Below are 17,395 nucleotides of genomic sequence, written 5' to 3'. Positions count from 1 at the left end.
TGCTACCAGAAAACATTTGTATTTACTTTCAAATGAGTTCTGGAAAAGCTACTAAGTCCCTTCTCAAAGATTTTTCTCTGAAAATAAATGAATAAGTAAATAAATAAATAAAACAGCATAGAGCTCCTCAACCACAAAAGAAATCAGAAATGGGCAGTGCTGGATCATGTGTGCTGCCTCTCTTTAAATGCTCTCACCCAGCACGAAATGAGAAAGTAGCTTAATACTACCATTCCCGAACACTGTGGGATATTTGTCTGAATCTGCATTACCTTAACTGTCAGCAAGCTACCAAGCAAGGTCATGACTGTATCCACCACTAATTCAGCACTAAGCAATCAGAATTGACTTATCATGTGTAATTAAGTCCAGGATATATGTTTAAGTTATCTGTAATGTGCCTTCTATGGCTGCTATTCAACCTCACATACCTGTATGTCTTCTAGCAGACCCTGTGGTAACTGATAGAGGGAAATTGGTTGGAACAGTGAACAAGAAAATAATAAGCAGCTAAACTAAGCTCTTGGATTGTGTAAACAGATACAATTTATGCCATTGCAAAATTTCCCCTGCTGAATGTTTCTCCTCCTGAAACTGAGATAAATGGAGATAAAATTCTATGAGTATTTTAGTCTTATTATCCCTCAGTGATGGCCCCCTTATATGTCTTCTCCCTAGGTCCCTGAACTCACTGTTCAAGTGCTGTGTAACACTAATTTGCAGATTTCAATTTGCCACTTTGCTCTTTTTACATTTTTCCACCCAAAGACTCCTGCCTGTCTCAGCTGGGCCTTCCCTCAACTTCAGACTGTGAAGTTGAACCTAACATTGAAGGTTTTGCAATTTGCAGGCTGACCCTAGCCTTTGGAGAGTTAGTCATGCATACTTAAAAGGATCAGACTTTCCCCTCTTTGGACTAAGCTAACTGGAACTTTAAAAATAATTTGCACCGTTTCCTCACACCATTTGTTTGCCCTTTGGCCAGCAGAGACTATTCCAGGTAAGCAGCTTACAAGCAATTTTTGACTGAGATTTCTTAGGATCTTAATCATAAATGTCAGTGACTGTGAAGATGCCTTTAGTGCGGTCGATGCCTTGACTTTTCATATGCCTCAGTTCCTTTGCTATGCTTTTTGTGCTACAGAGATCCTGCCCGTAAGAGGTAATTAGAAAGTGGAATTCTGCAGTTTTCAAGCTAGTGCTTTTGAACTAGTGAGAGAATTGCTTTGGATAGGCAGCTGAAGTGTTGGAGGTCTGCTATGAACTTCACGTCCATGAAAGTCAGTATTTTTCCATAAACTTCCATGAGGTCAGCATTTCTTTGCTACTGAAGAACATCTTTAGAAATGTGCTTCAGACTTGTTTTCTTTTATTTCTAAACAGCATTGCAAAAGGATGTTACAGAATTAACCATTCTCTGCTCATACTTTTTTTTTTTTTCTTTTTGAGGCCACCGGGATCTGTTTCACAAGGGATTCATTCTTCACCTTCTTTGGCTTTGCAGGACTTAACTAATGCATACAAATCCCTGAATGCACAGAAAGGAAAATAAACACTCCCCATAGCCTCCGATTATATTTGGCTCAATCTCATTATCCAACTTGTTTACATTGTTTCAAATTAAGCATTTGTTAAACCAAAGACTAATGTCTCCAAAACACTTTAAATGTATTTGCCACTGTTCACCGTGACTTTAGCTAGTCAATAAATATTTCTCTTGAAAATATATTCTGAAAGTTCTGAATTCTGATGACAGTTAAATGAGACCATCAATTGTTTTGTACTATTTTCTTATCATATATTTCTTTTGAGTAGTCATGTTACTTTCTATTTTAGGATATTCCCTAATATTTACTTCAGTTTTTTTCCTAATATTTTTGTTCCAAGTTCTTCATCATGAGATAATGAAAAGATTAGTACTCTAGCAACACATCACATTTTAAATATCTATTAATATCTATTATTAAATATTTAATAATAAATAAAATGTGTAAGACACATTTTTGTCTTACAGCAACTGTTCCCAAATTTAGTGATGGAAGGACCTAAGCAGAATCTGTCCCCTCAATCCCAGGCTCTAGAGCCAGGTGGAAATCAGAGGGGTGGACATTTCTGCCACTTGCATCTTTTGAGCTATTTGGCATATTTTATCTGAAGTTCTTATTCACAGATTTTTCACATAATCCTCTTTCAACAGATTTCATCAAATTCAGCCCTCAGAACCTGTATAATTTTAAGACATAAGAGTTCTTATCTTTGTGTGAATTTCCCTCTTCTGTGACCAAAGCAGCACTATGCCTTGGCTGTCCTTTCTGTTAGCTTTCACACATTTGCTAGAAGAGACCAAAAAAGGAATCTCAATTCAGAAATTTAATTTTGTGGAAGCACCTCTCCATTAAAACAAAATCTGGGCAAATATTTTAGCAAAGTAGCCAAGGCTGAGTTTCTGGCTGGCTTATTGGTTTTCTTCATTTCTTTTTTAACCACTGAGTTTTGCAGCAACCTGTTACCTAAGTAACAGGTTCTCTCTCTTCTTGCTGGAGGCCTGGTGCCTAATTTCTGCTTTGATTACTCAATCACTGTTCTACTGAATCCTTACCTAGGAGATTGATATTCAAAAATCTATTAGCAAATAGTTTTTTGTGTTTATTCATTTCTTAGTGGAAGTTAAATGTGTAGAGGAAGTATTGTCAGTACAGTACTTGTTAAGAACTTGCTCCATCTTCTGGATCAGTCACTAATAAAGAACTGAAATTCAACTTGGCACAACACAGACACTTGGAAAAGAGTGCTTTTCACACACCCACGCTTGCATATAAACCCTCAAGCAGAAAGTTCTCCTGTCATCATCATTTGTTTACAGACATACAGCCAGTTCCTTTTCATTTAACACTGCTCTTTTCCGATGTGTTTTAAATTAAGTATTCTGTGAAGATTTCTAAGGCACTGAATTAAATAACTGTGCAAGTCCAGATTGCACTGACCACAGTCACTCCTTCTATTTTTAAGGTTTAACCACATTCATCCAGTATCTCTTATTCATGCAATGATAATGTTATTCTTAGTATTTTTCTTGCTTCTCTTAACTTTGACAGACCTAATCTTCTCACCATCATGTGTGCCTAACCTTCAGGGCAGATAATGGATGTTTTCTGAATATGGATTACTTAAGAATGAAATTTAAATACACCTTTTATTGATTTGTTTAATGTTATTTTAGCTTCCTCCTTGCAATTCACTTAATAGTTTCTAAAATGCTCATCCTGCCATCACGTTTAGCCCATGTTATCATTAGCTTTTTTTAATCCTTGACTCTCTTATTTTTTAAATTAAAATACTGATTCTTGTCCTTGTAGTTTGACTGCAGCTCCCTACATCCGTGCTCTCCTTATTTACTACTTACATCAATTTCCCTCTGGCAGTAGACCCTGACATAAGTTCCCTTTCCTGCTTGCTGAGCTTCATATTTTAGAGCATTTGATTCTGCTCCCCACCCTTCCCTTGTGCTCTTCATAACCCTTCCAGGCTTATAGGCCTATGGCTGGATTAGCCACAGCATCTAGAGACATGAAATGTAGAAGAAAAAGTTCTGCATCATTTCTAACAGCAAGACAATCCAGGAAAGCTGTGATAGAGGGACAGGCAAAATTGATCGGCTCATTTGTACAAATTATTCGCTCAGATCAAAGAGTAGCGTACACATACGGACATATTAGATACCCAGCAAGTCCCACAGAACTGTTAGATCTTGCATCTTCTGAAGAAAGGTTTTCTTTCAGGTCACCATACTATTTGGAAAGGCTGTTCCTTCCCTTTTTCATGTGACGTTTATTTACCTGATAACATTTGCACATTTTGTTACTTGAAAGTAGACTTCTCCCCTTAAACAAACTCATTCAAGGGCTTCTCTTGGGTTTCAAAACTCTGCTTTCAGTACATAGAAAAAGTGGCAGTCTGGACATTCCCGCCTGTCTTAAAAGACTTAATCTCCCAGTTTTCTAAATTAGATAAACAAGAAGTCCAAACCAGGGCCCAAAAAAGTAAACTAGAAAGCTGCTCGTATGCTACAATTATGAGCATATTCAATCACGCTGTATTCAGGTTTTGGTAAGTATTTCTAACCCACCCAAAGTCCTAGAAGTCTGTCTTAGAAGTGGCCAAGTACTTTTGTCTGGTGTAATCTCAGTCAGCAGTAAAGGCTGCCATTTCTTTGTGTCTGTGCACAGTCTGTGCCTGTGCACAGAGCATTTACAGCTATACTTGCACCTGTAACCCAATATAGGTATTTTGCACAAGTGCACAAGTTGTGCAGATGTTGAAGGAAAGAGAATCAAATTCAGCAACTCTGGCTGCTACCTCAAATGTCTGTCTTAATTTCTGTAGTTGAGCTTGATTATGACAAGCTTATGCAGTAAGTAAATTTTATGTATACAATTTTCCAAGAAACACTCAGCAAAAATAGTTCAGTACAACCAGCATGTGACAGAACATAAATCTTGATGTAGCTCAAAATTCACTTAGTAGGAAAACTCTTCATTTCAACCTGAAGGGTATCACAACAAATTAAAATGAAGAAGAGTATCTTTAAAAAAGTACAATTAACAGCAGGCTCAAACTCACCATGAGGCATTCTGTCCCTCCACTAAACAATGCTTAGGTCGACTACAAACATTAAAAAAAAAATAACAGGTAAAGGTGATCAGGTCTTCTCCATATTTTTTATGTTGTTTTTTCTTACACTGATCAAGAATTTTTCATATAAGAGAGGGAATTTGTTCACAAACAAAAAAGAGAGTCTATGACTTTAGCCAGACAGAAGACTTAGACAATTCAAATACAGGCTAATAACACTCTGGTATTCATCAGAGCTAAAAGAACTTAAAACCAACTCCTTTCATACAATTTTTCAAAGCACTGGCTACTTTTACTTTTTTTTTTTTTTCCTCCAGTTTGCATCTGGGCAACAACGAACATTACTTCATTTACTTGACATGTACTGTTGATCATTAGGGACTTTGTCCTACATTTTAGTTTACTGTTAATTAAATATGTGTCTTAAAAGACTGTTCAATTCATATGATAGTTTTGTTGACCAAGACTAAGCACATTGTTATTGTTACTGAACACAGGAATACGTTTTTTTTTGTTGTTGTTTGTTTGTTTGTTTTTTGTCAAGCCATTCTCAATAATTATTGTGCACTGGGGAAAAGCATATTAAGGTAATGAAAACTGCTTTTAAAACTAAGGCCTTAAAGATCAGATGTCCCAAGTTGAGGAGGCTGATATGAGTTACCAAGGTTTGATTTTAGCAATTTCAAGAGATAAAGACTAGAATCTTATAAATAAAAGCCTTTCTATTTCTTCCTTTCAGAGCAGCTCTGGAATTCACATAATGCATCAAGTCTGAAGCATGAGTTACTCAGAAAGGGTCTGGCAAGATTATGATAAAACACAAATCCTTATGTTTTGATCAGATTCTTGAAATTACTCTCTCTCTCTTTCTCTGTGGCCAATAGTAATAATAAAGAGAAAGAAAGAAAAGAAGATGTTATTCTCTCTGCTTCATAGCAAGTCTTGTATTTTTAGTAAATGGGACTGGTAGCTTACCCTATTACTTACTCCTACAACTGCCCACCATTGTAAAACAGTTGCCAGCAGGTTCTAATTTTGTGAAATTTTGCTAAAGTTATCCATTTCTGTGGGCAGAAAAGACCTCAAGCTAATGTTACACATTTCTGTTGAAAACGGAATTAAAAATCTGTTATCCTCCAGTGACATTTATATTTATTTTTTTAAACAGAATGTTATTAGATAACAGGGATATCTGTTACAGTTCATGAATATAGGATCTGCTTAGCAGCAGCTCTAAATCTAGAGGAAACAGTCTGGTTCAACAGAACTGGACTCAGCATGCTGAATACTTGTCTTTAAGTTACATCCAAGAGATTTGAGATAGAAAATCAATAACTGAAAAAAAAAAAAAAAAAAAGCAATATTCTCTTATCTAAATCTTAACTATAAAATAGGAATGACTAGCAACTTTCTTTAAATATATATGTATATATATTTAAAAATTCTCAAGAACACATAACATATTGACAAGAAGTATTGAAAACCAAGGAGAAAATTAATGCTATTTTCTTTGGAGCAGACTCTGACCTGTGCACAGAAAATACTAAATGCAAGTTCATTAACTGAGTGCTGCATATCCTATGCATGGAGAGTAGAAAAACAAACAAACAAAAACACAAACATTTAATCTGAAATTAAGCATCTAAACAAGATGAATTCTGATGCATAGACAACCTTAATTTTGGTATTTTAGGATGCTAGACACAATATTAAATAGTACTTTTTGTCATTCATTCTATGCAGGTTGATGTTATAAATAACACTTTATAACCTTCTGCTGAGTAACCCTTAGCTGGGTTAGAAACTGGCTTGACAGACAGGCCCAGAGAGTAATGATGAATGGAGTGAAATCCAGCAGGCAACCAGTCAAAAGTGATGTTCCCAAGGGGTTGGTGTTGGGGCCCATCCTCTTTAATATCTTCACTGGTGATTTGGAAGAGGGAATTGAGTGTACCCTCAGTAAGTTTGCAGGTGACACCAAGATGGGGGGAAGTGTTGATCTGCTGGAGGGTAGGAAGGCCCTGCAGCAGGGTCAATGGGCAGAAGCCATAATGGGATGAGGTTCAACGTGGCTAAGTGCCGGGTCCTGCACTTTGGCCACAACAACCCCATGCAGCGCTACAGGCTTGAGGCAGAGTGGCTCGAAAGCTGTGCACGGGAAAAGGATCTTGGGGTGTTGGCCGATGCTCACCTGAACATGAGCCGGCAGTGTGCCCAGGTGGCCAAGAAGGCCAACGGCATCCTGGCTTGTATCAGGAATAGTGTAGCCAGCAGGACCAGGGAGATGATCGTCCCCCTGTACTCAGCTCTGGTGAGGCCTCACCTCGAGTACTGTGTTCAGTTTTGGGCCCCTCACTACAAGAAGGACATCGAGGCCCTGGAGCGTGTCCAGAGAAGGGCTACGAAGCTGGTGAAGGGCCTGGAACACAAGTCCTGTGAGGAGCGGCTGAGGGAACTGGGGTTGTTTAGTCTGGAGAAGAGGAGGCTCAGGGGAGACCTTACTGCTCTCTACAACTCCCTGAAAGGAAGGTGTGGGGAGCTGGGGGTCGGCCTCTTCTTGCAGATAACTAGTGACAGGACTAGAAGGAATGGCCTCAAGTTGCTCCAGGGGAGGTTCAGGTTGGAAATGAGGAGACATTTCTTCTCAGTAAGAGTAGTCAGGCATTGGAGCAGGTTGTCCAGGGAGGTGGTGGAGTCACTGTCCCCGGGAGTGTTTAAGGAAAGGTTAGTCATGGTGCTTAGGGACATGGTTTAGTGGGTGGACATTGGTGGTACCCATTCAGTGGGTGGACATTGGCTGGTTGGACCAGATGGTCTTTTCCAACCTTAATGATTCTATGTTTTTATAAATATTCATACTATTTTTTTTTTTTTTGCAAGCTTATCAGGGAGAATTAAAAAGCCTGTAAACACACTGGTTCTACATATGGGTTTATCTTCTCAGAGAATGATTTTTGTCCCTCGCCTGTTGTTTATGTCAACGGTCAGATAACCATTATTTTGTGCTCAGGTATTTTTGTAGTCTGATGTAGGAGGTATCATCAAGGCAAGACCTGTAGTTTTCCCAGTTTTTCTGTCCAAAACTGCAGTACTTCTTTGGGGTTGTCTGAGGAAATACAGGTGCTATTTTTGAGTTTGTTCTACCTGAACTGTTTTTGTCCACAATGGGGCTTTTCAACCCAAGCAGAATCTAATGAAAAAAGAAATGGTTTGACCAAGACCTTAAGCTGCACTTACTTTTTCCTAGATTTGTCTTTTCAGACACACTCAGGATGCTGCCATAAAGACCTGGATCAGAAGGACCTAGATCTCCTCCACTGTGAGTTTTTTCCACTTCTATTACCTTTAGGAAGTTTAAAATAGCACAAACTTCCCTTTCTTTTTTTTTTTCTTCCCACAGTTATGCTTAGTCACTTGCAATCAACTTTCTGTTCACCCTTTGAGCTGCTTCTGTTTTCTTCCTACCACCCTGTCCTGCAAATGTAGAAGATATTTTGCCTGCCATGTTAATCAGCCAGTACCTGGTTTCACTTTAACAGCTTTAACAAGAAAAAGCTCTTGTTGAAATATGCTGTTTTATAAAGTGTAAAGAAGGAATATGGACTACAGAAAAACAAAACTGGGCACATCTCAACCACAGAACTCTTTGTTATAAACATCTAAAGCTAGTAGTCTCTAACATGCCCTCCATATTAGTAATGCTGTTTACAGCTTACAATCTGTCCACTTCAAACAGGATTGTTGGCTTGATATTATTTAGCAATGTGTTTCTTTTCTTGCTGAGGCTTAATATCCTTCCTTCACACTTATCTGCTTTCTTCTGCACTGTTATTAACACAGTAAAAAATGACTTCATCCCTGATGGGTTATGAATTTCCCAATAATACATAACTATTCAACATCTTATGGTTGGTCTGATTATCTCAAGGACTCTCTTCCAATTTTAGCAGCCTTCCAAAGCTTTGCCTGACCATTTCAAAGGGTTATTTAGATCCAGCACAAGGCATGAGTCACTTGAAAGAATTTCTCTCTTACTTAAATACAATATGGAAAAATCATTCAGCCTCCGATTTGGATCCTATCTTTATTGCTGTATGAATATTATAACAATGCAACTAAGACAATTAATTCCCATGAAGACGATAAAGAGAAGGGGGGAAAAAATAAAAACACCTCATGAGAAATGTTGGGTTTTCCTCATCATATCTTGTGTGTGTTCTGAAAGGGAGTATGGGCTGTGTCTGTGCAGTTGGCCAGGTCTCACTCCTGGCATTCAGGAAGCAGATTTGCAGAATAAACTCATATATTTACAAGGCAAAGGATCACTTTTCTTCTGGCAACCACTATTCTCTGTATACCAGTAAATTCCAGGGCCTGTCCTCTAGAGTTGAGAGTTGAGCCAGCATCGTACTCTGTGTTGTCATTTGAAAAACATTCAGCATAGCAAAGCCTTAATTCAGATTGAAGACTCTGCATAGTAGTAACATAAATTATTGTAATTTACTTTGAATCTCTTTTTCCCAAGAGAATATTAACGTACTTTCTACTTTGGTAAGTCATCAGATGACTCTTGCTTCCAACTAAGTACTCACAGAATATATCTGCAGGTCTAAGTCTCAGATTTGTGGCAGATCTAACCTCACACACTTTGTTTGAACTGGGGATGGACACACAGCAGTGCTGCATAGGTGCTCTGCTGCTGCTTCCCCCACCTGGATGCCTGGGTCCCCTTCTGCTTTCCAAATCAGATGCCTTGGGCACTAACATGAGAAATATTATGAAAGATCAGTGTCTATATTACAGCTTCAACAGCTGAGGAAATGAGATGGAAAATCTGGGGAAGAGAGAATGAAAAGAAAAAATGTGCCCGGAGAAGAGTCTGTAATATGAAGGGTGTTTTTTGAATGACACAGCAGCCAAGAAGAGAAAAAATCCTATCAGAGGTGTCTGACACAAACACTCTGAATGTTGCTTCTCAAAGAGGTAGTTTATCATTTTAATATTTCCCAATTTGTTACAATATTTCCCTTTGGGTACGCTAAATCAAACCAGAGGGATGTTCTGCAGCCTCTTGGCTCAGCCAGTCTCCTAGTCTTGAAGGGCCTCTAGTGGCTGATGGTCTCATTATGTTAACAAAAACTCCTAATTCCTCAAGCTTTCCAAGTATTAACACCAGACTTTTTAAGGTGACGCTTTCTCTCTTCCTATTCTCTTTTATAGTCTGAAGAAACAAAAGAACCTTTGGTAGAAAGATCAGAAGCTGTAGGATGCATTTGATGGTGTGAAATAGGAGATTGGAGACTGAACAACACCTTAGCATCCCTCACCTGTACTGGAGCTAGAAGACCTTACTTTTCAGAACTGCCCCAAATATATATATATATAAAATATATATATATATAATATATATGTGTGTATATATATATATATATTACCACCTGATATGCCTAATTGATTTAGCTTCTGAGACAGAGTGTAAGAGATGATTTAATTGCACTTTGCAGACATGGCTAACAGCTAATGATAGCATATTACTTCAGTTTAGCAGAGACAGGCAAGTAATAAGCAGTTTGAAGCTGAAGACAGCAAACCTCAAACTGTAAATAATGCAGGATTGACAGAAAATAAAACAAAGAAACATTGAAAGAAATAACAAGACATTAAAAAAAAAATCCAAGGGGTGGAAAACAAGGAAAAGCAAGTCTCAAATATGGTTGACTTTCTAAAATAGCCTGAACCCAGCAGTTGAAGCAAAGGCTAGTTAGGGGTAAAAGAAACATCACTACATAAAATTCTCTGATCTTTATTTTTTGAGACAGGAAAGTAGACGATCTTTTGTGGTACAAAAAAATAAATATAAATAAAGTTTATTATTATCTGAGATGTGAAATGAAATCAGTGGTTGAAAGGGAGGAATAAAACAAGAAAAATCAAGAACATAAAGGACACCAAATATTAGGCAACTAACAAAATACAACAAGAAGATAAGCAGTAGATTTATTTATCCCAAGAAAGGCTTCAGCAGGCAAACTCTCATTATGAGAGAGTAGATAGTGTTATATGAAGGGACAACACACTTCATTTCTAAACAATTAATCTCATTCATCATCCCAAGATACATATGTCAACGTCAGATGTAAATGCCTTGTAGGTTGAAGTGCAGAATTAGAGCTCATCTCTAGCCATCTTTATTGATGCTACAGGAAAAAAGTGCAGACTCTCACACAGGTTTATTCTTAATTGGCAGCCACTATGGGGTAGCATTTGGACGAAGCAACCAAAAGGAGCACAAAAAGAAACCATATCCAACAAGAAAAGAGCAACCACCTCTGAGCCACCAGGGTTTTTCAGACTAAACTTGTTTTAAATGCTCCCCAGTTGCAAAAAGATTTTTAGTTAAAAGGTCAAGCTAATTTTAAACATTTCCTGTTTCTGATCAAGTGTTTTGGTCAGGCTGGTTCAGGCCTGGTCTTTTCTTTTTAAAAAGAAAAGGAATACTTCTGAATACAGTAATTGTTAATAAAAACAGCATACACTTTACAGATGAATAAGGTACACTGGTAGCCAAGATGCAAAATCCCAAAGGTTTCAGCACAACTGTCTTATTCACAAATACAAATCTCTTCCAAACACCACAAGCAAAGAGTTCCAAAGTGTATTTGGTAACATTAAATCTATAAATCCAGATATTTAGAACTCACCTTTTTATGTATATTTACAGAGTTCAGGGTACAAACCTGAAGAATACACGTGTGTGTATATAAATGTTGGTTTTCCAGCCTGGAAGCCCTGTTTGTCCCAACGCTCTTGTCATTTCAGCTTAGATTTTTTGTGCTTTTCTTTGCATGTCTGCTGAATTGTCAGTGTCCTTTATGGAAATTAAATTACTATCATCGATCTTAGTGGGAGTGACAGTATTTGTCAGAGGACAGGTGATATAATAACCCTCTACCTATTTCTGGGATTTTAAATGGCTGATGGCTGCTAAGTGCACTGTTAACAGCAAGTCACTCTCGGCTATTTTAATCACTTGCAAATACAAGGAAAAGTGTGTCCTGCAATAGTCCATTTTCAGGGGTATTGACATGGTATGAACCTTCTGATTGATTTAAGAACTATCTGGTACTATCACATTGTAGGTCACTGTCAGTCTAGGCTAGCAGAGGGTAGAAAACTGGCTTTATAAGAACATAAAACAAATCTTTACCTGTGAGAAGTTGTACAGTGGAAGAAGATTTACTCTTATCCTTCCAAAACCAGGATTCAGGTTACAGCTTTTCAGCTCATTAGATATGATTATCAGGGATTTTGAATGGAAGTATGTAGCTGTTGAGTTAGTAAGATAGCAGCAATTAAGCTAGTGAACACTAAAGAGATCTGCAGTGATTTCTTCATAACAGGCTCAACAGGGCTAGTGCATGGGCTGGAGCATAGGCATGGTGTCCAAGCATCCCAAGTACATAAGGTTTATATGCATCTACACGTCTTAAGTACCCACCACCACCCTTACACTCCCCACCCAAACTGCTCCCCAACCCACCATCCCCCTCCACCACCCCATCACCCATAATGGGCTCAATCAACAGGAAAAATGGACTGGAATGATTGAAGGGAAGGCAGCAAATTCCTCACACAGGAATAGGAGCAATCAATAGCATGGGCATATGAAATGGAATAGCTGACTGTGATGCACTTCTACAAGAGAGAATCCAGAGCATAAAGGACATTATATGACTAACACCACCATACAAAAAGAGCAATATTTTGTGAAATAGGATCATCTAAAACATGAAATCCAGAACACATATGGTGAGGCATTCAACACAGTCCTCCCATTATGTGCCACACTTGAGAAGTTCTGGTTGGAGCCCTGACATGATGATTCTTCTTCTGGAGATGTACAGATGAATTGGAAAGTATCCAAAGGAGGCCAGACAGCAAATATGGGAAGAGGTCCATAAATTGTATGAGGAAAGGAAAAAAAATGGATTCATTTAACCAAGAGGAGACTGGAAGGCAACCCAGTATTCCTCAAATATCTAAAAAGAAGGAAAATAAGAAGCTCTCTTTATTCACCAGAAATAGGGTCAGGAATGATGGGCCAATACTGCAGCAAAGAACACTTATCTTGGACCATGAGGAAAACTCATTAACAGAAAGACTAATTAAGTATTAGCAGTATCTGAGCCAAGCATCTGTGAATAGGTTGGACAGTAACCTCCAAGGAATAGTACTGGCGTCATTGATTCACTTCATAATTGCAAATGGTTCCAGCTGACTGATATAAACAAGTCCACTATAAAGCACAAATTTGAAGTGGGTCCCACAGACAGTACCATGAATACAGTAAGCATTGAGCTCTTCACCTCCTTCAACCTCAATTTGACCTCAGGAACTATTTAGCTCTCACCATAACCTAAGCCAGGGAAAAGATCTCTCCATTTATCAGAGTAGTGGCTTGCCAGCTAAGGCTGGAAGGGAAGAGGTACGTAGGGCACAATGGTGAAAGGATTGCTCTTATAACAGAGGGGAGGGTACACTGTTGGATAAAAAGTATCTGGCCATTCTTTCAGTCTCTGGTCTTCAGACTAAAATGCCCTTTTCTGTGATTTTCAGGGTACATATACGTTTGCTGGGAATAGGAAAATGAAACTATGGATGTTTATTTGATTGGTCTTATAGTAGGGTATGAAGAGGAAAGAATATTTTTGTATTGGCTTTTAGTATTCAGCCACTTTTTTTTTTAAATGCTCACCCTTTTCCTCTGCTACCTTATTGTTCAGCATTATAATCTCTAGCTGAAATAAGGTGTTTTTCTCAGAACTGTTTACTTAAGATCGTAGAGTTCAGCAGCTTGGAAAACTCTGCATATAAAAGTAAAGTTTTTATCACTGTCAAGGTCTTTGAAGCTTGAAGTACCTTACTCCAGTTTTCCCTTATCCTGAAGGAAAACACACACAAAAGGAACAATTGGAGCAGCACAGCTTCATCTTCCAAGATAAAGCAGAGAGCAGAGGTTCAAATTATATTTCACAATTTGATACAGAATATGAGCAGATTTGTCGTTGTCTTCATTTCAAATAACAGAGACCATGTCTCTTTATTAAAAACTGAGAAAAAACAAAACGCAAACAGGGCGGTCTTCATATGCTGTAGTTAAATCGTTGTCCAGCAAAAGCAAATAACACCCTTTTGTCCAATATCTCTTTGTACATCTCCGTAAGATGAGGAGATAAAAATCTTATTTATCTGTTTCACCAGCACAATAAACATGTACCATCTTTAGGTGTAAATGTAGAGAAGTCTAGGGAGTATGCAAACTTTAGTTCTGGGTTAATAATTCGGAAATTCACTTTAATGTCACTGGCTCATGTCAGAAATAAATAAATAAATAAATAAATAAAATCCCAGAGTGTAACTGGCATACTTATTCTGCCCACAGAATGGTTTAGGCTGGCAGGGACCTCTGGGTCCATCTGGCTCAACCCCTGCTTAAGCAGGGACACCCAGAGCAGGCTGCCCAGGACCACATCCAGGCGGCTTCTGAAGATAGCCAAGGAGGAGACTCCACAACCTCTCTGGGCAACCTGTGCCAGAGCTCTGTCACCTGCACAGTGAAGAAGTGCTGCCTGGTGTTCAGAGGGAGAATCCTATGTTTCATTTTGTGCCCATTGTCTCTTGTCCTGTCCCTAGGCACCACTGAAAAGAGCCTGACTCCATCCTTTTATGCACCCTCCCTTGAGGTATTTATACACATTGATAAGATCCCCCCCGAACCTCCCCTTCTCCAGAATGAAAAGACCCAACTCTCACAGCCTTTTGTCATAGGAGAGGTGCTCCAGGCCCTGCCAGCCCTTTGCTGGCGAGTTGGCTGACTTAGTACATCATGCTTTAAGCTAATGATCCTGGGGTGCTGGGCCTTAAAGCATGACACTCAGATGCTTATGAACAATAGAGTGGAATAATACACCTACCAGAGTAGTGAGGAATGCTCCTCAGTGCTCCAAAAAGATTGGCAAAAAGGCAGTTGAAGGCCCAAACCAAATGCCTCTATACTAACGCACACAGTATGGTTAAACAGGAGGAGCTGGTAGCCACTGCCCAGACGGAAAACTATGACATAATTGTAATCACAGAAAGCTGGTGGGATGAATCACACAAGTCAAGTTCTGCAAGAAATGGCTATAAACAATTCAGAAGGGACAGGGAAGGAAGGAAAGGTGGATGAGTCGTTCCCTATGCCCCATCATCCATACCATTAATTAAGATGTTGAACAGAACTGGACCCGGTATTGGCCCTGAGAGTACAATGTTAGTTACTGGCCTCCCTGACTTTCTGCCACTACCCTCAGGGCCTGGCTGTTAAACTGTGTTTTAAACCTACCTCACTGTCCACCCCCCACAGCCCATACTTTGTCAGCTTTTCTATGAGGATCTTACGAGGAACAGTGTCAAATGCCTTTCTGAAGTCTGGTTAAAAGAACATGAAGAAACATCAAGGAACATCACCACTGTATATGAAACTGTTAAGACTGAGACAAATTCAGCTGTGGGCCTCTTTCTTTGATCCCTTCTTTGCAACTTTCTGCACAGTCTGCTGCATCTGTTGTCTGTTTCAGTTGTCTGTGTGCCAGACCAGGCTCTCACATAGGCCTCTCCCAGGCACAAGCTGAAGGTGTGCTTGACCCTCCCCAGTCAGGGAGCAGCTACAGCAAAGGCTCCAGGCATCCCAGTTAATCACAGTGATGAGAGAATGCAAGAGTTTCCTTGGGCCCACAACCTCACGGCTTCCCTTACTCAGTTTTTGCCTTCTCCAGTGCTCTTGCACCTTGTCCCCAGAAGGTGCTGAAGTTTCCAAAACAGAATGAGAGACTGCTACACAAACAGCTGCGTCTCTTAGCTGCTTCTGTTAGCTGTGCTGTGAGAGAGAATAGATTAGAAAAAAAAGAAGAGAAGGTCAGAGAAGAGGTGGTCACGGAAAAGAACTTCAGACTTCTTGGGGGAAATGAATGTCAGAGAATAGTAGAATGGAGAAAGTTAGAAGAAAAGGTTCCAAGAAGAAAAAAAAAGAAAAAAAAAGATAAAAATGTCAGACAAGATCTAAGAAAAGGAGAGAAGGTCAAAAGGGGTCAGTTCAGGGTTCTAAAAAGGCCAGAATATTAGAGAAGGACAATTAAGCTGAGGGAAGGAAAGGGGAGGGGAGGGAAAAAATGTCAGATAACATGGTGAAAAAGGTTAGAACAACAGGAAAAAAACAAACAAACAGTGAAAGTGAAAGAAGATCACCCATACTTTTGCCTTTCCACTACAACATTCCAGCCGTTGGAGTCATCCCACCACATCTCTATGTTCTCAAAAAGATCACAGCCCTGCAACTATCTCATCTCTCCCTGCACCTATCCCATCCTGTTTATTCCCCATACTGCATGCACTAGTATATAGGCACTTAAGAGGGGCATCTCATCTTGTCTTACCTTCTCCCTTTCCTGTCCATCCTAGTTTAAAGCCCTTGTTATGAGGTCAGCCATCCTATTGGTAGAAATATCTTTGCCCTGCTTAGTGAGGTAGGTCCTGTCCCTACACCACAGACTGGGTCCCATGGTCATAGAATCCAAAAATGTCATCAACACCAGTTCTATAGTCAATTGACTTCTACTATCAGTACCCTCCTCCTCACACCCTTCCCCTCACCAGCAGGATTGAGGAGGACAAAACCTAGGTCCCTGGCAACTTGACTACTGCCCCCAGACCTCTGTAGTCAGTTTTGGTACTGTGTAGGTTTCCCCTAGCCCTATCATTTGTACCCATGTGTGTAGGTGGTAGTAGCCAGGGTTGGGTCAGCTACAGTGATGCCTCCACAATATCCTGCATATGGGCCTCCAGCAGGCAGCAAACTTCTTTAGTCAACAAGTCAGGCCAACATATGAGTGCCTCTTGTTCCCTGTAGCAGGAAGTCACTGATTACAATGAATGTCTCACCAATTCTTCCTGGCAGTCATGCATGCTCTAGGATTAGGTGGACCAGATTCACTGCTAGTAGGCACATCTGGCTTCTCTTCAACATTGAGGGTGGTGAACCTATTTTTGTAGTTATAAGCCCTTAGGTATGGCAGGAGCCTTCCTCTTGGTGACAGAAATCACCTGCTTCCATCCTTCCCCTTTTCTAGAGGTAACGGGGGTGGACAGCACTGGAGGTGCTGCTTCTGCAGTTGGAGAGATACTCTTCAAGTTGCATCTCAAAGAATATCCTTTCTGTATCCCTTTCATCTTCTTTGATACATCACAGCCTGCTCACTTCCTCTCTTACATCTTCCACTTGACAGCACAGTTCCCCAAAATGGCACACCTCCTGCAGGACAGGGGCCTTCTCTCCTGGCCTCTTCTGCATCTGCCATCCAAGCTCTGTCTACATCTAACCCTTTGCCCTAGCAAAATTGCTACTGCAAGTTGTCGGAATTTATTTAGACATCTGGGATCAGTGCAAAAGGCTCATGATTTGCAACAGACAGCTGTAATTGTAATTTCAGCTCCCAGGCAACAGAAGCAAACCTAAATCTGATGAGGAATATGGGTCAATGCTGGGCTCAGTAAAAAAAAAAAAAAAAAATAATAAAAGAACATTTCATATTCTCTAATTGTGTTTCATTGTACTTACCTATGATTTCGAAGTAATCTGAGACTTGGAAGCCAATTCTGAGTAAAAAACTGAGCCACTGCAAGCCACAGATCTCTGCATCAGGAGTCCAGAAAAGCCATCAGGCTG

General features: G+C 39.6%; 1 long non-coding RNA gene across 1 annotated transcript in view; it reads left to right on the top strand.

Moving 5' to 3' along the window:
* The first annotated feature begins 840 nt into the window (after positions 1-840).
* Positions 841-17,395, top strand: part of LOC136788955 (uncharacterized) — a 35,641-nt gene continuing 19,086 nt past the window's right edge. Inside the window, exons 1-2 of the long non-coding RNA XR_010827609.1 lie at positions 841-1,000; positions 7,880-7,951. This is a non-coding gene — a long non-coding RNA (uncharacterized lncRNA). The remainder of the gene's footprint in view (positions 1,001-7,879; positions 7,952-17,395) is intronic.

Source organism: Anser cygnoides, chromosome Z, assembly GCF_040182565.1.
Source record: "Anser cygnoides isolate HZ-2024a breed goose chromosome Z, Taihu_goose_T2T_genome, whole genome shotgun sequence".
NCBI lineage: Eukaryota > Metazoa > Chordata > Aves > Anseriformes > Anatidae > Anser > Anser cygnoides.
Note: the sequence above shows the minus strand (reverse complement) of the source record. Positions and strands in the feature narration are given on the sequence as shown.